The sequence below is a fragment of the Beta vulgaris genome, chromosome 4, assembly GCF_026745355.1.
Source record: "Beta vulgaris subsp. vulgaris cultivar EL10 chromosome 4, EL10.2, whole genome shotgun sequence".
NCBI lineage: Eukaryota > Viridiplantae > Streptophyta > Magnoliopsida > Caryophyllales > Amaranthaceae > Beta > Beta vulgaris.
In genome coordinates, this window is record NC_079205.1 from 43348606 (window position 1) to 43374364 (window position 25759).

Consider the following 25759-nt stretch of genomic DNA (forward strand, 5'->3'; position numbering starts at 1 on the left):
TATATGTAAAAAAACGATTATGCTAAAGTAAAGATTATATGTAATAAAACCTCACGGGATTTGCTTGCACAAAATATTGCATCATCATCATATTATTTACTAAAGTAAAGATTCTAGTCTTTACTTGTATTATATATGATTCTACATAGTGTATAGCCGAAAATGATATTTTTTTCTAAAGTCATTCAATCATCATATTCTTTCCTTAAATACTATTCTAAGAATTGGTTGATGAAAGCTAAGAATTGGTTGTAGTGACAATGAACGATGGAATTACTAATTACTTAATTAGTGAGGATTTTCTAAAAGTTGTAAACAAATTTCCTTTTCCATTGTCTCATATCATTGTACGGCCACCTCTTTACTTAAATAGTGAGGATTTTCTAAAAGTTGTAAACAAATTTCCTTTTCTATTGTCTCATATAATTGTACGCCCACGTTAATTTGAACGTAAATTTCTACACAAAGCATTGGTTGAAATTAGAAGATGACACATGGCAATTTTAAGATGACACGTGGCATAAGCAAAGAGGTGGCCGGAAGAATTAGAATGAAGGAGAGCGGAGGAAGCTTCATGTCTTGCCACGTGGGTGGAAGTTTTCTTGCTTTAATATTATACTAGATGCATATGCACTCTATGCGTGCGTCGACAATCTTATATAGTTATATATAAATGGACATGTCTTTTTTTATCTAAAGTTATTTTGATAGTGATATAAATTATTGAGGTTCTTTTGTAGATGTTATTATCTTTTTAAATTAAAGGTGAATGATTTTTAACTGTTCAATACCGTCACTGTAAAATTTGGTGAATAATTTAATAATTTTCTTTTCAGCGACTTTAGTATAGTTTTTAACAATTATAAATGTTAATAAACCATGTAGTTTGAACTTTATAAATTTAAAATATTATATTATCACGATATATTGCTAACTTTTTTTGGGTTGAAGATTCTAATTGATTTCATGAATTGATTGTTTCAATCTAGTTTTTCAAGCTATTAATGGTATTGCATATTTCATTTTTGACATACTCATATGGCAAGTTTCATTGATTCTCATTTTTCAATTTTTTATAAAAAGAAAAATATTATTTTAAATTATTAGAGGGTATTTAAGTCACTTCAAAAGAGGACACCACACCTCCTCTCTTGACTTATATAATAGTGACAAGTTTCATTGATTCTCATTTTTCAATTTTTTATAAAAAGAAAAATATTGTTTTAAATTGTTAGAGGGTATTTTAGTCTCTTTGGACACCACACCCCCTCCCTTGACTTATATAATAGAGATATGATGATGATGAACCGAGATACTTCCGGCGAAATCTGTGAGTGGCGCCGACCGCCGTCGCTGCGACACTGCCTGAGCCTGACGCCAGTTGCCCAGTTCGCCTTCTTCGGCTTCGCGAATCGCGACCCAGGCTGCCAGAATTCAAAGCTTGTATATATATATATAAGCAGAATTCGAATTGTAAGTTTATATATTGTTAGATTCTTAATTTAACTTTTCTAAGCTTCGAATTGTAAGTTTATATATTGTTAGATTCGAAGTTTGTATATATAAAACACAAAAGCTTGTAACTTTTCTAAGTTTATAAATTGTTGGATTCTTAATTTAACTTTTCTAAGCTTCGAATTGTAAGTTTATATATTGTTAGATTCCTAATCTAAGTTTATATTATACACACTAACAGTATATATAAGCTTCGAATTGTAAGTTTAATTAGAAAAGTTAAATTAAGAATCTAACAATATATAAACTTAGAAAAGTTACAAGCTTGTAAGTTTATATATACTTTTGTGTTTTAATTTCATATTTTTCAACTTTTTTAAGTTTATATATTTTTAGATTCTTAATTTAATTGAGTATTAAGATGTAAATTGTTGAATTTGGACATTGTTGATTAATTAGTTAGGGTTTGCTTATTGAAATTCGAAATTGAATTTGACAATTAATTTTATGAATACAATTAGGAAATGACAAATGACGAATGATACACCCAAGTCAAGTTTAATCTTTTGCATTTTTTTTACAAAATTGGTTGTATGACTATAGATATTTTGGTTGTAAGACTTATGTATTGAACAATTTTTATGAACTTTTTTCTACGATTTTTGTGTTTGTTGTACGTCCGTAACTCCGTATCCCCAGATTCGAATTCCTGGGTCCGCCACTGTTCACACTCCTATACTTATTTTACCCAAATCGTCTCCCTCCTCCTCCTACCTTCTCCACCTCTTCCATGTTTTTTTTCACCAAACATAAAAATACCAAAGCAGCAGTATTCTCAGTATGTCAAACGTAACTACACAAAAAAATATCAACTTTCCACATCACTGTATTTTAATTGAAAAACGAGGAAGAAATTGAACAAAATAAAAATTTGTTCCAATTTCTCCTTCGAATTTTTCACCATTTCCATCCCTTTCTCTCTACATTATAAAGTCAACATCAAACATCCATAAAACTAATCAAAAACAGAGAAAATTAAATAATGGCAATTCCCCTTGCTTCCCAACCAATTTTTCGTCATCTTCTCCTACAATGCCTATTGCCAGGTTACCACCCCCAGTCGAATCTGTATGTTGCTTGGTTACGGTGGGAAAGTCAGCAAAGAAGACCATTTCTTTGATTTAATGAAATTTTAGGAATTTCACTAGCAATATTTGTCTTGTTCTATTAAGACGCGTTTGCTTGGACTTTATATATGGACTGGCCACATCTAAGAATTGGCCAAAAAAAAGTAAATTGAAGTTAAGGTGCAAGTGAGTTCTTCCCTAACTTGCTCCTTCCACTCCAGGTCGGGAGAATACCCGTCGTCTGTATACTATGCCTGCACATCGGTCTCTTTGTGCAACAGCAAGAGCAACTGGGCTCTCTCTTCTCCGAAAATACAAAGGTCTGAATCTCTCTTTTTCGTGTTTAGTTGTTTAGCAAGTAGCCATTCGCCATTCGCCATCAGTGCTTAACATCAGTGCTTAAGAAATTTCTCTCTGCCACAGTGAGAGTGGGAGTGACAGAGTCCGCCGCCTTCTCAAACCTACATCGACGCGCATCAGCCAATGCTGGTAAGTGGTAGTGCTACCATTATGTTTTTCTCTATAAATTTCTCGTTTTTGCCAATATTTCAATGTCAAGTAAATGTATTTGTACTTTCTATGTTTTAGGTGCGTGATTTCATACATGCGGCGCTATATCACCCTTGCAATGGTTACTTCTCCAAAACCACAACATCAGATCCTGTTGGAGTCTTGGAGGCTACTATCAAGTTTAATTAGCTTCAAGGTTTTTCTTCTCTTTTTTACTTCCAACTTACTTCCCATTCTTTTCTATTCTAATTTCTAGGGTTCCTCTTTTTTCTACTTCAGGCAGGAAAGCTTATTTGCAACATCTAAACAAGATTTACAAGCAAAGTCACACATCATGGTTTACTCCCGTCGAGCTTTTCAAGGCAATCTATCTTATATACACCTTGTGTTTGTACTTGTGCCTTGTTTGATATTTCCCTCTAAAATGTCTTCACATAATGTACTCAGTCAAAGACTGCACTAGTTGCATCAACTACTATATCTTCAATTAAGAAGGAAAATTTTTTGAGTGTAATATATATGGCTCTTGAGCGTTCAATCTTATAAATGGATTGTACTCTGAGCAACTATATTAATCTAATATGCTTACTTATGGACACATACTTCTAAGCTCTAATCGCTCAACTTTCTCTACAGGGCATGCTGTATGGCTTTGCACTTGAGACCTAGTTCGTCAATGTTTTGCTTTGCACTTTATTTCATAATATTTTTGAAGGTTTGCTGCACCTGAATCACCGTTTGTTGATGCTCTATTTCACATGGTATTTCATCTCTTGCAGCCTTGGTATGCTCATGGCATAGCTGAAGCCATTTTGCGTACTGCTAATTTTTCAGTTCCTCTGAAAGTGAGTCTCTTTACCTCTCGTCTCTTATTCAATTATTTTTCATCTGGTTAATGGTGTTAATTGGCCAGTTGGCTGTCAATTATATATATGATTCGGTTATCATGGGTTCCAGAAATTCCATTTCTTACCCTAGAATCCATTCTTCCTTAAAACCTGCCAACCAATGTGTTTCTTAAAAAATTCTCGTTATTATTCCCCTGCATACGTCAGTCCACCTCTTGATCCTAATTATCTCGATTGAATTTTCTGTTATTGTCAGATCTATGAGATAGGTGGCGGATCTGGAACTTGTGCAAAGGGTATAATGGATTATGTAATGTTGAATGCACCACCTCAATTTTACAACAACATGACTTACATGTAGGTACATGGTTGTGGGTAGCTTTACCTTTGTTAGCATGTATGTAAATTGTGGATGATCCCTTCCTTTATTTTATTTTATTTATGTTCTGTTGGTACTTGCTTTATATTTTTCTTTCTGTCTCATCAGTTCTTCAATATTTTGTTGTTGTGTACTTTATCTTTTATTTTGTATTTTAATATTAACCTATATAGCAAGAAAAGAGAAAAATGGCATTCTAAAAACAAGGAAACTGGATAGAGTTAATTAACAGGGGCGGATCTATTAAGTAACAAGGGGTAGCACATGCTACCCCTAAAAAAAAATTTTGAAAAAAATAGGCTGGAAGAAAACAAAAGAAACTAATATATACTAAATCGCTAGTAATGTATCACTGATGAATTTGCTTGGCGCAGTGGTAGCATCACTATTCTGAGACACGGAGGTCTCAAGTTCAAATACTTGTGGTAACATTTTGTTGTTTAACTACCTACTTTAGTTCATTCTCTTTTTTCTTTTTGTTTTTTCCTTTTTCTTTTATTTTCTTTATGCCTTAATCTTTTCAATCTTCCACACTTACACTTGTCAATGTAAAAAAATATAATACTTCATATTACAACAAACTTTATTCTAGTTATAGTTGCTTTTCATTATATTATAAAAAAAATCACACTCTCGTAATTTCGAATAAAAAGGTTCTAACTTTTTATAAATCACATATTATAAAGAGAAACTTCTTGAATTTCTTTTTTTTATAAAATACTCATGTATTTTTCCATTTTCTGCGCTATATTTTGATTATTTTTTCTTTTCAAATTGTAGCTTTGAATTTTTTTTAGGGTAATGTTATATGTAGCCCTTAGGGCTACATATAAGCATTAAATACATTTCTTTAAATGGAAACAGTTTAAGAATTCAAGATACATTTTCACATCAACAGAGGTAATAAATGCTTGATTCAATATATTATTTCCATTTTAAGCACCTTATACATAGCCCTAAGGGCTACATATATCATTTTCCTTTTTTTTATTGTATATTCTACCCCTATGTTAAATCAACGTTAATTTTTTCATTAGTTTCTTACTTTTAGTTCTTCAGACTTACATTAACAGGGAGAGAAAATTCTTCGGCTTTAAAAGGGTCGGATATGATAAAGTAGTAGGGTATGTAGAATTTTTAAGGGAAGAACTCTATCATAATGTAAGTCTAAGGAATATAGTATCGTATTTTTAAAAGGATTATAAGTGTAGGTTAACGTGAATTATATTCTATCATTATGAACCGTTCTTTGGTTCGTTATATTATGCTACCCCTAATTGAAAATCCTGGCTCCGCCACTGTTAATTAAGGAAAGCAATTACTTCCTTTGTTTCTTTTTAGTTGTTCTACTTTGACTTCCACTTTTGTTAGTATAACTTTGACCATTAATATCTTCAACTATCTGTTAGTAAAAATTATAATTTTGAACTCTACGTTGAGACAAATTTAACAATAATTTTCAATTTTTTTAACTGTATATTAGTAAAAATAAAATGGTCAAAGCAGGGTATGTAAATAGTGTCAACAGTCAAAGTAGAACAACTAATAGGAAATAGAGGGAGAATTTTTAAATTGTTTTTAAAGAATTAATTACTTCCTTTGTTCTTTCTCGGTCACTACATATAGCTTGGGAACACATATTAAGGCAATGAAAATAGACAGTGTGTAAAACAAGTGGTCCTTAATACCATGCAAAAGTAGATATATGGACAGGGAAGAGTTACATTAAATAGGCATGTAGAGATTAATAGTAAACTTCCATGAAAAGGACTTGTAAGTGATTGATAAAAAATTGAGGAAGTATATTTATCAACGTTTTCTTTGTTCATAGTGATTCCTAGTGGTTAGATTTGAGAAACCAAATACTTCCTTCGTTCTAAAATACTATTTCCATTTCATATTTTCATGGTCTCTAAGATACATGATTGGCCATTGATATCTTTAACTACATATTAAAAAAGTTTTGGAAAGTTGATCTATCAAAAATACAGATTAAGAGCTTTTTAACAAGTTACCAAATGGTAATTCTTTTCTAATACATAATGAAAATATGGTCAAAATTGATGAACTATGGTTTCGAAACAATGAAATGGATTCAGTATTTTGGGACAGAGGAAGTATTATTTTGTGGTTTAAAATTAAGGTCCAACTTATGAGCCTAGCCCATGAACATACAACCGAAAATAGACGAGGATCACAAAAGCCCATCCACCTTCATTGAAACAACGAAAGCCAGGCCAACTTAGTGCTCCTCGTATTCCCCTCTCCGAAGAAGTAAGCTCCACTGTAACAATATTACATTGCCATGGATCTCACTTCCAAAGTTTTCATGCTTTCCCTCTCTCCTGAAGGATTTTTGGCGTTGTAGTTTTGTGGCAACTAGATAAGGCAATAGCCAGTATAAGGAGAGAAGGAAGCTGCTTTGTGGCTGGTTTAGCAAAATTCAAACATTTTTCTCCAGAGAAACTTATTTCCCTTCTTATTTCTTTCTAGCAAATGGGCCTGATTATCACTGGTGTGTCTGAATGCCTCACAAAAGTCCGCACAGACATTTCCTAATTTCCAAGACGTTTTCGGCAGTGGAAGCACTGTCAATACGTTTGTTTCGGCACTTCCTGGCATTTCTCATTTCCCACACTTTGAAACGCTACCCCTCAGTCGTTTCTGTGCTTCCTAGGTATCGACTAATTAGTAGTCTAGTTTTTTTCCTTACCCTTTGCATGTTGTCATTTGAGTTTATAAGTATGTGGTGCATCGACATAGAGTTTTGACTATTTGCTGCAAAATTGCTTATGTATTTCTGCACTTTTGTGAGTGTGGTTTATGACTATAGAGTCGATATGCAACATATCAACCACTCCACTAGATTGCATTTTCAGCATGCGCAGCTGCTATTTCCAGTCATAGAAGGCCGTTAAGACAACTGATAGAGTGATATAAGGTCAATATGGTAGAAGCAGGGCCATGTAAACCTTATGGCTGGTATCAGAGTAATGTTTCATCAATTATGATTCTTGACGCAATACCATAATAAAGTACATCTTGTGTGATGTGAGATGTTTCTGCGAGTTAAGTCTTGCCCTAGGGTGTTCATTGTACTAACCTTCTCCAGTCAAGACAAGCAAGGGGAGGTTGTTTTGCTAGTCTAGAGTAGAAGACATTATCAGAAAATGAAAGGTACTGAAAGATAAATTGTAATTGCTGTAGTGCAATTTCCTAAACCTTTATTGAGAGTCGATGCTGGTTCCTTCCAACACCCATTCTGCCACATATGGTTGTTGCTGGTGATTTTTTTCGGTTAGCTGATTTATCCTTTTCGTCCTCACTCTCTGTTAGGTGGTCTTTTTGATTTCCGATATATTTTCCTTACCTTTCTTTCTCTAGCTTCCACACATAACTCGCACACCTTTTTTTCCCCTAAACTCTAGCTTCGTTTTCAACATTTATCTCTATGCACTAGAGAACTCTTGACCGGTGACTTTATGTATTCTTTTGCTTTTCCCTAGTTATGTTTTTGCATATGTGTGGCTAAGCTCTGCTGTAACTTTCATTATTGAAAGCATAGTGACCAATTTATATTAGAGCTTCAATTTTACTTAATTCTTGGACTCTTTACTTGAACCAGTAAATATGTCGCAAGAATCTTAGTAAAAGTGTACCTCGCTCGCACCTTGGTCTCATGCCTTGCACCTGGCCCTTGAAGACTTTAGCAGCTTCATGCGCATCGCAATTTCCAAATCTAAGGGACGTGATTTGGTGTATGAGTCACTATTTTGTGAGTGTACAGGGTTTATGACACCGATGGTGAATCAAACACGCTGTCAGGGGAGACATTATGTTGTCGCGGGACATTTGCGTGTAATATTCTTGAACTCTCCTGGTTGGTGAGGGCTTGAAGTATAGCAAAGTGGTCTGCATTTAGCGGTGGATCAAAAAATAGGAGAAAAAGAAGTAGGAAAAAACAGGATAAAGACAACAAATATATACATCCCAATATCCCATGGCGCAATAGAACAGACAATTCAACTTGGCCGGGTAGTTTTGACTTTTACCAAGGTCATAAAGTCCCTATCTTCTCATGACGGATGCGGGCATGAATTCTGTTATAAGACTGAACTTTTTAACTTTTTTTTTCCTCATTTCTTCTTTTCTCTAGTATTTTTGGAACCCAAGCGGTTATCACATTGATATGGAGACGGGGACGGTCACGGGTACGGGGACGGAAAATGGCAATATCAATTTTTTCGAAAACGGGTATGGTTTGGATTCGCCAAAAAATAAAAATAATATGATACATTTAATGAATAACATTACCTTAAAATTTTCATGCATATAGTCTCCATATATTTTTTTTGTACAAAAAAATTAATCGACAGACATATAAAAGAATATATATTGATAAGCTTTCTTCCTTCCTAGAGTATAAATATATGGGGTTATAAAGTTGAAAGTCATAGTTACGTGGACTCGGCTAGGAGTGTCGGATATGGGTACGGATCCGAGTGTCGAGTATGACGATTCCAAAAAATCAGGACACGGGGACTTTGTCCGAAATTTGGACACGGGTACGAGTGTGCGAAAATAATATTTTATAATATAAAGTTTAATAATTAATCAGCTAATTTATATTCTATAATTGTCTATTTATAATATATTAATAAAATTAAGTGTTAAAAAGAACAACTTAGCCATAGGCTAAGAAGAAAAAAAATTTCTTAAGAAAAGAAAGTAGAACAGAAGAAGGAAAGGAGAGAAAGAAAATAAAAAAGAAAAAAGAAAAGAAAAGGACAAGTCATGTGGACTTGTGACAAAAAGAAAAAGAAAAAGAAAAAGGAAAAGAAAAGATGAAGAGACAGAAGAAGATCGAAGAGAGAGAAGAAGATAAGAGAGAAGGAAGAGAAGTGAAGACTGAAGAGACAAAATACTTACGGCGAGTTTGAAGTTTCGGCGGCGAGTTTGAAGCTCCGGTCGGCGAGTCAAGGTGAGTTATCGCCTTTTCCTTTTCTCCTCTTCTTCTTTTCTTCTCTTCTCCTCTTCGAACTCTAGGGTTTGAGAATCTAGGGTTTAGAGCCGCCGTGTCCGAGTGAACTTTGCCGGATCCGACACGTATTTCGTATCGGTGTATGGCAAAATTTGCCGAGTCTGGGTAACAGAGTTGAAAGTTGTAGATTATTAGGTTAGTTAGAAAAAAGAAGAAGAGAAAGTAGTAAAAAAGAAGGTGTTGGACAACTATACTTCACTATCGCCTCTTTCACGTGCCTTCTAGACTTAGTTCAACTTTTTTCCCATTTCCTTCCCCACGTTGAAAAAAAAAGTAAACTAGACAACATGAACAGAGTCGGACATGAAAGAGGAGTGCCAGACTATTCCTGCCGGTAGGGCTTATGGCGACATTAGTGGAGCGAAGACGACACTTGCACCATGGGGAACGTCAGTAAGTGTCTAAATCCGTCCCAAGACGTTCCCGCTGTTCCATATACTGTTTAGGGATGTATTTTTCCATAAGTGTCTAAATCCGTCCTTGACTACACGATTGTCCCCCAGTTCCATATACGGTTCAAGGATGTATTTTTGCCGTACTCGTCCCCTTTATACGGCACGTGGGAGAAATACTCGTGCTTTAGAGGTTATTTGGAGCATTTTTGTCACCTTAACTTCGTAATCACCACATTAATTTTATGTTGGTTTCAGCTTGGGTACTCGATCTTGGATCTTGGATATAGGTATTTGATTTGTAGTTAGATATTCCGAAATGTGCTTTGGGTGCATGTTAGATTGGTAGTCGTGATTAGCCTTATGTTGAAGGCTATGGTTTTAGATTCAAGAGAGGGTTGATTGAGCTGTCAATAGTTGGCAGACTTAGGCGCGGTTCTCCCTTGGTGCTTTATGGAATATTTTAGTCATAAAATGTGTTACGGAGCCTAGTTTCTTGGGTTGGGTCAACACTAAGCAAGGTGTTGCTCTCTTGAAGCAGGCGTAACTTTTTATGTGATTGCATGTCTGGAAGCTTTCGTGACACTATTGGAGGATGTAATGATCATTGTTGAGGTCTGAGTTGTCAACAATTAGTGGTTCTTTGTTCATACTTCTCTTTAAGCTCCAGGCCTAACTTTGTGGGTGCTTTAAGGGCATATCAGTTAGAGATAGAGCTGAAGTAAGGTGTGGTAAGTAAAACATTTTTCGCAGTGTAACTAAATCATTTTCTCAGGTGATCATGTCCTTGAATGATCATAGTGGAAAGTGTTCCTTGTAGCCTGAAGACTGAGAGTCTGAGACACTGAATTGTCTCCCCAATGATTATGAATTCTAGAACATAACAAAATTTTTAGTGCATCTGATTACCACTTGAGTACTCCCTCTTTTAGAAAGAAGGCTTTCTTAGTCTGTCCATCAGTTCATGACCATATCTGATTACTAAAGAGAATTGATATTCATACAATGGTTTAGAATGGTAAAGGAACTGAATTGACCCCTGATTGAAAGCTAGAAAGCAAGGAAAGCACTGTTTTTTCCGTCTATAAGATGGGAAGAACTTCGAAACTCCAGAACTGCCAGTGAAACTTGCCTGAAATGCCCTTCCCCTTCTGGAAATGATTCACGTGTTACTTTTGAGATATTTCGGAGATGCGGTAGTTGGATTAACCATGGCTGTCAGAACCTTCAGAAGTTGTCTCCAAGGAAGGCTGTTTACCTCTCCCCTTTTCTCTTGTGGCTTTATCTGCCAGAGGGGACATCCCTACGTGGCATCCCATATCTTTGGTGCACGAACCATGGGAATGTCTGCACATATTTGATTTGCCTTTAATTTTGGTCGTTTTTAGGCTCCTTTGTGTCCGGTCATATTTTTTTCTCCGAAACTTTCCTAGGTGGTTCGACTCGATTTGATTTGCGCCCTCTAGATTGCCCTAGAATGGCACCAAATGACCCAATATGATTTTTCGCCACGAAATGACCCTAAATGGTCGTAAAAGTCGTCCCTATGCCCGATTTAAGCTTTGGGAGTCCTTTATATACCCTCCCAAGTCCCCTGTCCCCACGAGGCATCCCACGGCCTTCGATGCACGGCCCTCGGGGACGTCCAAAAGCCTGACTTATAGTCTTCGGCTGTTTTTGCACTTCTCCGGTCCCCGCATATTTTTCGCTTAAATCTTCCTAGGGGGTTCGGCGCAACTTATAAGTTATAACGCATGCAGGGTCCACGCTCTGTATTGCCTCAGAATGCCACCAAACGACCCATTTATAATCTTTCGGTGCAGCTAATGGTCTAAAAGTCGCCGTTATTCCCGTTCAAAGTTGTACATCTAGGTGTAGTTAGGTAGTGGGAAACTTTGAGGCAACTACGAGGTATACTTGTGGCATATAAGGGCCACCCCCTTCATTCTTCTTTTTGTTTGATTCTTCTCCCTGCCCCTTAATTCTTTTAGAAATCTTTCCCACTAAAGTAAAATGAAGTAGCTTGTATGTATGCACAAAGCTAAAAATAGTCTAGATAATCTATAAGTTGTTTGCAAAAAAGCATAGTTCATGTGCATGATCAGCGTTGCCTCATTATTCATGCCTTGGCACCGAAAACTTTTTGTGTCTCGAAGGTCCTTTTAGACAATTGTAATTTCCAACGTTTGAAATTTGATTCTGATTGTGGGTATTGGAACATTCGAATAGTATTTTCCGTCTCATATATGTAATTTTGTTGTATGAGTTAGATACTCTGCAATCTCTATCTGGAATTTGCAGTAACCTTGGCAAAGGAACATAACGAGACTGTTCTCTATTTTTTTTTAGGTGCTTGATAACCTCCCCCATGATCTTATCCATTCTAAAAATCAAGCTTTACATTGGGAAGAAGTATGGGTTGAGAAGCAGCTTGACAGGTAGGTACTGGAACACAACTTGATGTCTTTATATAGCTTTTGTGGTTTAGATGCTATTTTTCACAACAATAAGAACAATTCAATATGGAAGCACATATTGATGCAGCTTTACTATTGAGGGGTTAAATTAGTAGAAAGATTTCATAGTTTAATGGTAATTTAGAAAATTTAATATTCTACCACTTGCCTATCTTATGACATGTTCTTAGTTTGACCTTTTATGATTCTAGAAGGTTATGACTTGTCTCAAAACCTTCATTTTAGCCGGAAACAAGATAATAGAAAATTTTATTATGTGGCCTCAAGATCACCAGAGTGTTGAGAAGGAAGAAAGCTTCACATGCAAAAGGCCTTAACAAGAGATATAATTTGTGATCTATGTTTAAGCTCCATGGCTGGTACAGTGTGTAGGCATATTTTTATTGCTTATGCGGTGTGAGGGCGAATTTAACTATCTCATTGAAGGGATTTGGTTTTGTGTTGAAGTCGCCAACAAGTCTTGGAAGGAAGACTAATAAACCTAATTGGATATTTGGGAAACCATAGGGACATCTATGGACTTAACCAATGTAGATTTCCCCGTCATAACTTCATAATTGGTCAATGAACCAAAAATTGAGTTCCTTGTTTAGGTTACAAACAGGATAATGAATCAAGCTCGTCCATTGTTGACCTCTCCTTGATACGATCTATAGATCTAGTTTTATGCAATTAAACAACCAAATTATATTTCAAACACCCTAAAATAGAAGTGAAAGTATTGGGTCAGACCGTCTGACCTAATATTCTCGTCAGACGGGCTGAGCCCAGTACTATAATATACAACAAAGGAGAAAAAAAACCTTCTTCTTCGTAACCTTCTCAAAATCCGCCATGGAAAGAATGTTAGCCAAGAAATATTATGTCCACAAAGACTCTAAAACAATAAGCAAAACCAAAGAATATAACGTGTCGTAGTACTGAGCAAGATTAATATGGCTACGACAGCAGGACAAATGAGAGAATTTGGTGTGAAGTTATGATGATTCAAGGTTGCTATATATAGTGAGGACTACGTACGTTGGAGTTGATTGTATTTGTATGAACATGGTTCATGATGTATTTATGTTACGTACTCTCATGAAATTTCTTAGAGAAGATTTTGGGTTTGAATTTCGGCGCCATTTGACGATAAAAACCAACGAAAATTAGAAGAAAAATGGTGTACGCAAAAATCGCCGTCTATTTCAAAACTGAAACCGGTATTATTGCAACAATTAGATAGTAACATGGTTAAGCAAATTCACCAACAATAATAACGCGTCCTTCAAGTGGAGATGGTGATAATTCTGGTGACACCATGAAGAAGAAGGAGAAAGTGAGAGAAAGTAGAGGTTAGTGTTTTGTTTTCTTTTCAGTTGGACTTTGTTTTCTTTCAGTTGGACTTTCTTTTCTTTCAGTTAGACTTTGTTTTCTTTCAGTTAGACTTTGTTTTCTTTCAGTTAGACTTTGTTTTCTATCAGTTGGACTTTCTTTTCTTTCAGTTAGACTTTCTTTTCTTTCAGTTAGACTTTCTTTTCTTTCAGTTGGACTTTCTTTTCTTTCAGTTGGACCAACTGAAAGAAATAATGGGCCAACTGAAAGAAATAATGGACTAACTGAAACAAAATGAAGACTACCTGAAGAAAAATGTAGACTACCTGAAAAAGAATAAAGACCAACTGAACCCAAGTAAGTCTAACTGAAGCACAAAAACCCACTGAAAAACAAAGAAGACTAACTGAAAACAAAATGAAGACTACTTGAAAAAAAATTAGAACCACCTGAAAAAAAATGAAGACTATTGAAAAAAAATTGGAACCACCTGAAAGTCGTCCGACCAAGATTATGGTCGGACGAGTCCGACACAATACGTTCTCAAAATATAATCTATATTGGTTTATTAAATACAAAAGACTAATTTGGTGATATGTTTATTGGCAATTAAATACTCAATTCCTCAATCAATTGTCCAAGTTATTAGACTTTAATATTAGAACATTTATTTAGGTCTTTGCTTAACAAAATAAACATATGAGGTGATGAAAGCAATAAAGTGATAAACACATAAACATGAATATGTACAAAAATATACAGAAAAGGTTGGGGATTTAGAATTTACAGAAAGACATGAATTGTTTAAGATTGTTGTCGACTGGGTCTTAATGAATATTGATCTTCATGAGGACCAATTTTAGAGCTTCAATCAAAATCAATAGAGATTGAAAAGTGTATTGAGTGTTTGAAGTGTTTTGGAGGTGTATGTTTGGAGTATGTTACTATGTTAGATGAGATCTCCGTTGAAAGTAGTGCCAAAAATCGGGTGGAACGACGCCTATTTGTAGGAAATTATAAATAACAAGAGAACATCTCAGACTGCGCAAGCATCATGCGCTTGACGCATAGGTGTTCTGCAATGCGTCGCGTGTGCGCACCAATGGTGCACGGGAGTACGGGATGCATTTCGGCTGCGTGATGCGCAACAGCAGATCAGCAAGCTTTTCTTAGAAATTAATAAAATTCCTTTTATCCTTCATTAAGTATTATTGTTTAAATCCAGAAATTATCCTTCTAAGAAGATAAATTTTGATTTTCATAATATCCTTTATTTTAGATAATATTTATTAAGAAAATGATTAAAAATACAATTAATTATTAAAAATAATTAATTGGGCTTTTCTAAAGATGGATACAAGTATCAAGAATATTTGATTAGGCTTTTAGAACCGGGCTTGGAACCTTCTAAACAAATAAATAGACTTTGCTAAATTAAAAAGATTTTGAGCTTAGCTCTTTGGACTGCTTGCATTCGAATCGGACCAATTAGGACGATGTGATGTATCATCATCATGTACTAAAATGGGGAGACACGATAATGTGTCTACAGTATGCATCCTTCGGATGTTTGATGTTACAAGGCTTATTTTACTTTATGTTTGTGTTACGAGAGAAAAGATTGATTAGCCCCTTAGAAGCATCCTTACAAGTTACATATGATAAGATTGAAGCTAACATCGAAGAGGATGATCTATGAATCAAAGCAGAGGACATGGCCCTTATGGGAAATAATATGTCGCTTGGTTCACCTAGTGAAAGCAATGTAACCAAAAATCTTAAAAGTCCTCCAAAATAATGGAGTAGATTTTGCAAGGAATTTTCCAGATCTTTTTAAGAGAATTAATGATACTCATATTGTCTCCACAACATCGTTAGACCTAGAACGGATTTGCTTCAATTTCTTATTGTAACCTCCGCGCTTCTGCACAGTTCCCGAACAACAAATATTACATAAATGATCATAATGAGAAAGTTGAACTACCATTAGAGAGTTTGTAACCTTTAAAAATACCTCATCACCTTTGAGAAATAGAGGAAGATTGGCTAGAAGGAGCTTTCATATTCCAGATACAATGGTGGTCAACTTTACGGGGGAGGGAAAGACACTTGAACGCTGAGCAATTCAGGCACCCTACTTCATTGAATAGGCAAAACCAGAACTGACAAAAAAAATTGTCTTTTATATCATTAGATGGAACAAAGAGGTTTTAAATAACATTAACAATGTTTGGGAGAACTAAATTGCTTAACAAATTTACATCTCATTGCCTGCCTCTTGTGATGACATCACATACCTTTAGATATTAATGGATATAGACTTGTATTTATCTTCTGCAAAAGTCGGAAATGGGACTTTAATGGTCGATCTTCATATATTGACACATGATCTATTTCAAGGGGAAAACTATTTGAGTGGATTTATCTTGCTAAAAGTTCAGCACAAAGGATGTAAGGATCATTCTCATGTAAGGAGCATTCTCATGTATAGAGGCAATATCACATGAGAATGCTTCTTACATGAGAAATGAGAATGAATCTCAACCACACGATTGGTTTAGAGTTACAACACTTATTCATTAGAGTTATACCTCCCTAAAAAAAATTGAGGCCAAAAAAAAATTGATTCTTTTTTCTAATATTCTTTATTTTGAGCTACATCATTTTTTCATTAGAGTTACATCACTTATTCATAAGAATTATAACGCGTAAAACTTCATTCTCATTTCTCATGTAAGTAAGCATTCTCATATGAACTCACTTATTCATAAGGTTGAAATCCAGTGAGAATACTCCCTTATATGAGAACACTTTAAAATTTAGAACATGATGTATATTGTCTTAGAACATGATATACATGATGTATATTGTTTTAGAACATGATATACATTATATTGTTTTATAACATGATGTACATCGTTTTAGAACATGTTGCTCATTATTTTAGAACATGATATACATTAATTCAGAACATGATATACATTGTTCTAAAGTAAGTCGTTGAGCACCTTGCAAACAACGAGAAGACAAATCGTCGATTCCGATGATATGTCCAGCAGAGTAATAGGCAAAATCACGTGTTTTCGATAATGATTTTGGAAAGAGGAGAAAGAATGAGAGAGAAAATTTGAATCGCTTATTGGACGAAGGAGGAGGAGAGAGAATCATGGTGGTAGTGCTAGTCATCGGATGTTGGTGGTGTTGATATCACCATTGATGGTGAGAGTAGAGAGAATCGTGGTGGTAGTGCTGGTCGGGCCGGATGTTGGTGGTGTTGATTCCACCATTGATGGTGAGAGGAGAAAGAATCGCGATGGTAGTACTGGTCACTAGATGTTTGTGGTGTTGATTTCACCATTGATGTTAAATTCGATCCAAATTTTTATTTAGTCCGGTAAGACAAGGTACACTTGGGCCAAAAAAACTCGTACCCTAAAAGAAGTGGATTTTTATTTGGGTACAAGTTTTGTCAGTAACAAAAAAATCCAAACATAATAAATGGATTCATGTGTAATTCTCTGAAACGTATCAAACTATCAATAACCTAGACCTGCAAGTTGTTTCATGCCATAAATAAACTCGAACGCTTAAAAATATGTTGGACAAGCGGATTCACATATCTCACAACCAACACAATCCTCTATTCTTGGAGCAGAAGCCATGTCCAGTTTGAAATAATTTTTTCGAGTCCTAATACAGTCTAGTCTAGTTTGATTATTATACAATATACCAATATATTCCCCCCTATTTAGATTCACAGTCTTTTATGATTATTGAATTATTGAAATTTGAAACATTAGACTCATTATATTCATTTCACAAAGTAAGCTAAATGCATATTTAAAGTCTTATAAAATGCAAATTGCAAAATACAAAAGCCACCAAAAGGGTTGAAGTACACAGTCTTTTCAAATTTCAATCCTCATTTTGGACATTTGGAGGATAAGTGAAAATTACTGTGCCAGGTAAAAGTATCTAGAGCGAGAATTGTAAAACGTCCAAAATTATTTCAACAAAAAAAGTTTAAGTATATATATATATATATATAATATTATATAATATATATATATATATAATATACATATATATATAATACATATAATATATATACATATAATATATATACATATATATATATAACATATATATATATATACATATATTATATATACATATATATATATATACATATATGTATATATATATATACATATATATATATATACATATATGTATATATATATCTATATATATATATATATATATATATGTATATGTATATATATATATATATATATATATGTATATGTATATATACATATATATGTATATGTATATATACATATATATGTATATGTATATATACATATATATGTATATGTATATATACATATATATGTATATGTATATATAAGTGAGTTCATATGAGAATGCATACTTATATGAGAAATGAGAATGAATTTTACACGCTACAACTCTTATGAATAAGTGATGTAACTCTAATGAAAAAGTGATGTAACTCCAAAAACATAATATTTGAAGAAAAAAAATTCAAAAAAAACAAATTTTTTTTTGAATTCAAAATTTTTTAGAGGGATGTAACTCTAATGAAGTAGAACCTCGAAACTTCTTTGAAAAACCGTTTTCTTTGTTGGGAACTAAAACCATGAGGCTCAATCCCACAAGCCAAATAATTCGCATAGTCCGTGAACCATGGAATCTCATTGTTCAAAATGGCGAATAACACTTCTTCTCTCAAATCGTCCTCAATAAGGGTCTCGTCGAGATCCAAGAGCTTCTCATCAAGAGGGAGGCGAGAAAGATGGTCAGCTTCCACATTTTTTGTCCCCTTCTTCTCTTTCATCTCAAAATCGAACTCTTGAAGAACCAACACCCACCTAACGAGTCGAGGCTTGGCATCTTTCTTACTCATCAAATAACGGACCGCAGAATGGTCCGTATACACAACAGCCTTATTACAGGTCAAGTAAGATCGGAATTTGTCAAATGCAAAGACTACGACCAACACTTCCTACTCTGTAGTTGCATAATTCCGTTGAGCATTATCCAGAGTCCTACTTTCATAAGCTATCACATGTAGCCTTCCTTCCTTTCGTTGCCCACAAACAACACCCACTGTAAAGTCACTAGCATCGCACATTAGTTCAAAAGGCAACCTACAATCCGGGGCTTGCACAATGGGGGCAGATTTAAGGACATTTTTCATAGTTTCAAAAGCCTTAATACAAGACTCATCACCTTTGAGTATATTCGTCAATGGTTTGGCTATTTGAGAAAAATCCTTGATGAAACACCAGTAAAAACCTGCATGTCCAAGGAAAGCAAGAACTCCCGTCACCGAGTTCGGTGACAGAAGCTTCTCAATAGCCGAAACCTTTGCCGAATCCACTTCAATGCCCTTCTTCGACACTTTACGCCCAAGGACAATGCCTTCCTCGACCATAAAGTGACACTTCTCCCAATTCAGGATGAGGTTCGTCTCTTCACACCTTTTCAATACACATTCAAGATTAATTAGACATGCATGTGTCAAAACACGAACCACACACGCTAAAATCGTCCATGAACACCTCAAAAGAATCCTCTAGCATGTTAGAGAAGATTGCTGTCATACACCTTTGAAAAGTGGAAGGGGCATTACACAAACCAAAGGGCATCCTTCGATATGAGAATGTCCCATACGGACAAGTAGTAAAGGTGGTTTTCTCTTGGTCATCAAGATGAATGGGAATTTTAAACAATCCGGAATAACCATCGAGAAAGCAAAAGTGTGAATGACGAGCAAGCCTCTCCAACATTGGTAAATGAAGGGAAGGGGGAAATGGTCCTTGCGGGTGGATTTGTTCAACTTCCTATAATTAATACAGACTCTCCACCCAGTGACAGTTCTAGTGGAGATTGTTTCTCCTTTCTCATTCTCAACTATAGGCATGCCTCCCTTTTTTGGAACCACGTGAATCGGGCTTTCCCACTTGCTATCTGAGATAGCGTAGATGATTCCTGCGTCATGTAGTTTCATGATCTCCTTTTTCACAACCTCTTTGAGTTAGGATGGAGCCTTCTCTTATGCTCTATGGTAGAGGCATTACTATCGATGAGATGGATACAATGCATAGCAAGAGAAGGGCTTATCCTTTATGGTCATCAATCGAATACCTAATGACATCTTTATATTTTTGTAGTATCTCAATCAGTTTTGATATAGAGATGTCATCAAGCCTCGAATTTACAATAACAGGGTAAGTACATGCATCATCAAGAAAAACATATTTGAGAGAGGAGGAAAGGGGTTTGAACTCTACATTTGGAGGGGGCTTATAACACTCCTCTTTGTCATTGGATGTAGCTAGAACCTCAAATGCTTCATTTTGTGGCTCCTCAATGGTAGTGTCAAGAAGCATGGAGAATTCGTTCACCTCTTTCATGTCCAACTAGGGGCTTCGATAAGAGTAGCATACAACTCATCTCCTGTGTGAACCGCACTCGCGGCATCCTCTATCTCATCCTCCACTAGACTTACACGGCAAATTCTCTCCATCATAGGCCTCTTCAAAGTCGAACTCAAATATAACCCGCTCATTGCCTACCTCTACCGTGATTGAATCGTTTTTGCAGTTTATCACGGCACCCAATTTCTTTAGAGCTTCTCTTCCAAGAATAAGAGGAGTCTCCGGATCTTCTTCCATATCCACTATCACAAAATTGCATGGCACAAAAACATGCCCAACTTGAATTCTTATATCCTCCAACTCACCATAGGGGACTCTCACAGTGCGGTCCGCCAATTGAATGATTTTTCGCGTAGGATGAAGAGGAAATTTAAGGTGCTTAGCAATTGATACATCAAATTGACTCTCGCTCCTAAGTTGGCCAGTGCATCCTTAGGCTCTAAATCACCTATCTTCACCGGCAAGGTGAAACTCTCAGGGTCCCTTTACTTCGTGGGCATGGTTTGTTGCACAAGAGCACTCACTTGGTAGGCTAGGGTGATAAGCTCATCTTCAAGTTTGCATTTGTTGGAGAGAATTTCCTTTAAGAACTTCGCATAAGCCGACATTTGAGATATAACCTCAAGAAAGGAGATGTTGATTTGCTGGTTCTTCATCACGTTGTGGAATTTAATGAACTTCTCACTCAGCTTTCTCTCTACCGACCTTTAAGGATAGGGAACTGGAGGCACATATGTCTTGGTTGGTGGAGGTGATGGCAATGGATTTTTATCACTAACTTGGACTTGTGGCTCATCTTTTTTCACAACTTCTTCTTTCTCAGTTTCCTCGGCTTCATCCTCCTTCTCAACGACCCCAACTTCTTCTTCCTTCTCTAACTCCCCATTAGGCATCTTAGGACCCTCATAATTTGTTTCCGACCTCAGATGGATGGCTTTGGCTTGATGGAGTTTGAGGTAAGGGATAGGTTGGCCCGGAAGTTGATTTGTGGGAGTTGAGGGATTTTTCTAGGCTACTTGGGCGATTTGGGTTTCAAGCATTTTGTTATGGGCTTGTAGCTCTTGAAAACTTTGCTCATGGTTTTGGAGAATTTGATTCATGGATTGGAGTTGTTGGATAATTTGGAGAGAGGTTCGATCGGGAGATGGAATGGGTTCGGCATTTTGTTTGTGAAATGGAGGATTAGAAGGGGTTTTTTTAGTATTGGCTCTTTGATGTGGAGCTTGGTAAGTGTTGGACCCTTGTGAGGATGAACCACCTTGGTTATAATTTTGGTTATACCCTTGTGCATACCTGATGTTATGGTTTTATATAGAGTTTTCTCCCCTAATTATGTGCTAAAAGTTGTGATTATGGTGCTCTTAGGAGCCATTTGGTACTAACTCTCTCCATCTAGTTGTGGTTTGCTATTTTGTATTGAATTGTAGGTTTTGGAAGCTATCACCTACTTTACATGATTGCACAGTGGATTAGAGGGTTAGATGCCGAGTTTCTAGATCCCGAGGATGATTTCCGGGACTTTGAGCAAAGGAAGAAAGAAAACGAAGATAGCTGACGGCCCGATGGATCGGGCGGCCCAGCCCGATCGGGCGAGATACCAGTTCTCATGCTTCTGCTGCGGGCCCGATCGGGCGTTTTATGCCCTGTCGTAATTCGGTCTTTCGCCCGATCGGGCGAGTTGGCCCGACGTCGGGCGCCATTCCAGCACTCTGCCTCCCATTTCATAAGACCGCCCGATGTCATCGGGCGGGTCAGCCCGATTGCATCGGGCGTCTGGCGATTTTGGCCTTAATCATCTTCTTTGGAGCCCGATCACGTCGGGCGACTTTGGCCCGATCGGGCGGCTGGCGAGACGCGAGATTTTTAATGATTGCGGGCCCTTTTTCGAGATTTTCTTCTATTGTTTTAGGGCTTGTATAAATAGAAAAATCAGAATTATTAACTCCTATCTAGTTTTTATTATTAGTTTTCTCCATAGATTGTTTTCAAGAACCTTAATTTATTGCGTTGTGATTTCAATTCAAGATCAAACCTTTTGCTTATTCATAGTTCAATATAATTCGGTAATCTTTCTTCTTTACTTCTTTGTTATTTCTTCCATTGTTAATATATTGTTTTCTTAGTTATTTGCCATGTTTCAAGTATGAGTTTTTATATGATTCTTGTTATTGATTTCATGATTATGAGTGAGTAGTTCTATATCTAGAATTGTGGAGATCTATGTTACAATAAGGGATTGATAGATTAGTTTGATTATCTGGTATTTCAATTGTTTCCTTTGATTGTTTCTTCATGCTAGGATTATAAGTTAGGCCTGATTTATATTTCTACTTCTGCAATACTGAATCTACTTCGAGAGGAGAGATACCGTATAGGCTTTCAATTATTAGGCAAAGTGACCCTTGACTATGCGAGAGCGGCTGGGTGATCTTTGAGGGAGGTAATGTTCGAGAGAAATTACATGTGCCCTAGACAATTGACTTACTAGGTGGTTATCGTTTATCCTTGATTTCCCGAATTGTATGCATAGTGATCCATGATTCTAGTACTTTACTGATATATTTACACCTTCTTATTTAATTCTGTTACCTGTTTAGCTTAGTAACACAACCATTCATCTGATTTTGTTAGTATAATATTAGAGTTCAGATACAATAGTATAACTTCTCCCTGTGGATTCGATCCTGACTTCCCTGACTACTAGTTAGTGGACCTTAGGTTATTTTTGATTAGGTGATACGACTTTAGCCTGTCAAATTTTGGCGCCGTTGCCGGGGAGACGGTTTATTTATTTTTGTCTGAATTATAGTATTAAACTAACCTCTACTCTGAAGAACACCTGTTCTTTGGAGCATCTCACGTTTGTTTTAGTGTTTTTGGTGTATGAGCAGGAAATTGAAATCTCCAAATCTCATCCCGTTCGATCCAGAGATTGAAAAGACCGCTCGTAGACTCAGAAAGAAAACTAAGCAAGCTAAGCTGTCTGCAGGGACACCCTCCCAAAAGACACCATCTCCACCATCACCCCCACACCAAGAAAACCCCACCTCACCTATTACTGTCAACATGGGTGAGAATGTTACTCGAACCTTCAGAGACTATGCGCAACCATCTCCTGATAACGTGCCTACTGGGGTACGGATGCCCACTATTGCTGCTACAAATTTTGAGATCAAGTCTCATGTTTTGAATATGGTTCAGAACAATCAGTTCGCTGGGTTACCATCTGAAGACCCAAATCAGCATCTGCAGAGATTTTTACAGTGTTGTGCTACTCAGAAGCAAGCTGGTGTTACTCCTGATGAGATGAAGCTCCTTCTATTTGGTTTCTCTCTGCGCGATAAAGCTTTGTTCTGGTATAACAAGCTGCCTTCCACCATCACCACCTGGCCAGAACTTTCCAAGATTTTCCTCATCAAGTGGTACCCTTACCAGAAAACTGCAGATATGAGACATGCCATAGTTACTTTCACCCAAGATCCTGGTGAATCTCTATATGAAGCTTGGGAGCGGTTCAAGGATCTGCAGCGTCTATGTCCTCATCATGGGTTGGACCAGTGGTACTTGTGTCAGATTTTCTACACTAGAGTTGATGCAGATACACGACGGGTAATTGATGGAGCATCTGGTGGGTTCTTCATGGATAAAGCAATTGAGGAAGGGTATGAACTTTTGGAGAAGCTAGCATCTAATCAAGCCTCTACCATTCGTTCCTCTTTGAAAAAGGGTGGTAAACATGATGTTGAAGCCATTTCTCTACTGTCTGGGCAACTAGCTACTCTAACTCAGAAAATTGACTCCCTGAAGTTAGGTAATGATTCCTCCCATATGAGTGTTAATGCGATGGCTAGTGCTTCTAACTATAATGTGCATGTATGTGATGCTTGTGGAATATCTGGGCACAACTCTCAAGAGTGTCCTGCGCTGGGAAATAACTGTGAGGCGTCAATGCTTTCCAATCACAACCTAGGAACCAATTCAACCCCTATTCCAACACCTACAATCCTGGGTTAAGACATCATCCCAACCTCTCATATAGGAGTACTAATGTGTTGAACCCTCAACCTCAACAACCATATCCACCTCAACAACAGGGTCAACAATACCAACCTTCACAACAAGCTCCACCTGGTTTTCAGAGAAATCAAGCACCTCCACAGCCTGCTCCTCCTGCTGACCCAGCCATGACAGAGTTGAAGAATATGATGTTCCAGATGCAGAAGGGGTTCAATGCTTTTCAAGCTGACACAAAAGCTCAACTGGAAAATTTGGGCACGCATAACAAGATGTTGGAGACTCAACTAGCTCAGTTGGCTAGTTCTTCTGCTAGTAGGCCACCTGGGGCCTTACCTTCACAATCGATGCAACCAAGGGACACTGCCAACGCCATCACTCTTAGGAGTGGCACACATTATGATGGTCCCCCAATGCCTAAGGATGGTCCGGTTGAGTCAGAAAAAAATGCAGACATAACTGAAACTTCGTCAGCTCCTGAGGCTACCACCAACACAAATGCAGAGAAGCAGACAGTACCTGAAAACAGTCCCTCCACCACTCCTGCGATCAAGGTTCCATTTCCCACTCGTCTATCAAGGAATAAGCTGGATCACCAACTTGGTAAGTTTATGGAGGTAGTGAAAAATCTTCAGGTAACTGTTCCATTTACTGAACTCATTACTCAAGTACCTGCATATGCTAAATTTTTGAAGGAAATTTTGACTAGGAAAAGAGCTTTAATGCAGTAGAAACTGTTGCCTTTACTGAAGAATGTAGTGCTCTTTTCAAAATCAATCCCCCCCTAAATTGAAAGATCCGGGGAGTTTCTCCATCCCTTGTAATATTGGCACCATATTTATTGACAAAGCCTTATGTGATCTAGGTGCTAGTGTTAGTGTCATGCCCTTGACTGTTTGTAAAAAGCTTGACATGGGAGATTTAAAATGTACCAACATTACTCTTCAAATGGCTGACCGTTCTGTTAAATACCCCCTAGGTATCTTAGAGGACGTTCCTGTGAGGGTAGGTAAATTTTACATTCCTGTGGATTTTGTTGTGCTTGACATGGAAGAGGATACTCAAATCCCAATCATTTTAGGGAGACCATTCCTTCATACTGCTGGAGCTGTCATAGATGTAAAAAATGGGAAATTAACTTTGACTGTGGGGATGATAAGGTAACTTTTAGTTTGACCAATGCTTTGAAAAGTCCCATGCTAGAGGAAGCCTGTTACAGAATAGATGTCATTGATGTGCTGGTTAATGATGACATGCCTCAATCCCTTATGCGGGATCCACTGGAGGCTTTGCTTTGTTTTACCTCTTCCACAGGTGATGATATTATCCGGACTACTGAAGCGGATGCTTGGGAAGCAGCTTTTACCTGTGTCGAGCTTGATGGTACTACCACTCATGAGGATGAACGGTTAGTATGTGCTACTCCACCGGTAGAGGTAAAGAAACCTGAACTGAAACCCCTTCCCCCTTCTCTGCGGTATGCTTTTCTGGATGATTCTGAAAATTGCCCTGTGATTGTTAGTGCTGCATTAAATGATGGTCAAATGTCTCAACTTTTGTCTGTTTTGCGACAACATAAAAAGGCAATTGGATATAACATTGATGATTTGAAAGGCATAAGCCCTGACTTTTGCATGCATAAAATCCATCTTGAGGATGATCATCGTCCTAGTATACAAGGTCAGCGTCGTTTGAACCCGAATATGCAGGAAGTTGTCAAAAAGGAGGTTAT

General features: G+C 36.8%; 1 long non-coding RNA gene and 2 other non-coding genes across 4 annotated transcripts in view; 2 read left to right on the forward strand and 1 right to left on the reverse strand.

Moving 5' to 3' along the window:
* Positions 1-1312: 1312 nt before the first annotated feature.
* Positions 1313-4891, forward strand: LOC130591272 (uncharacterized). Of its 2 annotated transcripts, XR_008969074.1 has the most exons (6): positions 1313-1473; positions 2804-2902; positions 3006-3071; positions 3171-3288; positions 3372-3937; positions 4197-4891. It is a non-coding gene; the product is annotated as an uncharacterized LOC130591272 (long non-coding RNA). The 2 variants fall into 2 exon arrangements; XR_008969073.1 differs by lacking the exon at positions 1313-1473 and having other exon boundaries at positions 2531-2902.
* Positions 4892-9663: 4772 nt separating this feature from the next.
* Positions 9664-25759, forward strand: part of LOC104907687 (uncharacterized) — a 60382-nt gene continuing 44286 nt past the window's right edge. Inside the window, exons 1-2 of the transcript XR_008968939.1 lie at positions 9664-9753; positions 12102-12190. This is a non-coding gene — a transcript (uncharacterized LOC104907687). The remainder of the gene's footprint in view (positions 9754-12101; positions 12191-25759) is intronic.
* LOC125497269 (small nucleolar RNA R71) lies at positions 23458-23564 on the reverse strand. Its single transcript, XR_007273898.2, has one exon. It is a non-coding gene; the product is annotated as a small nucleolar RNA R71 (small nucleolar RNA).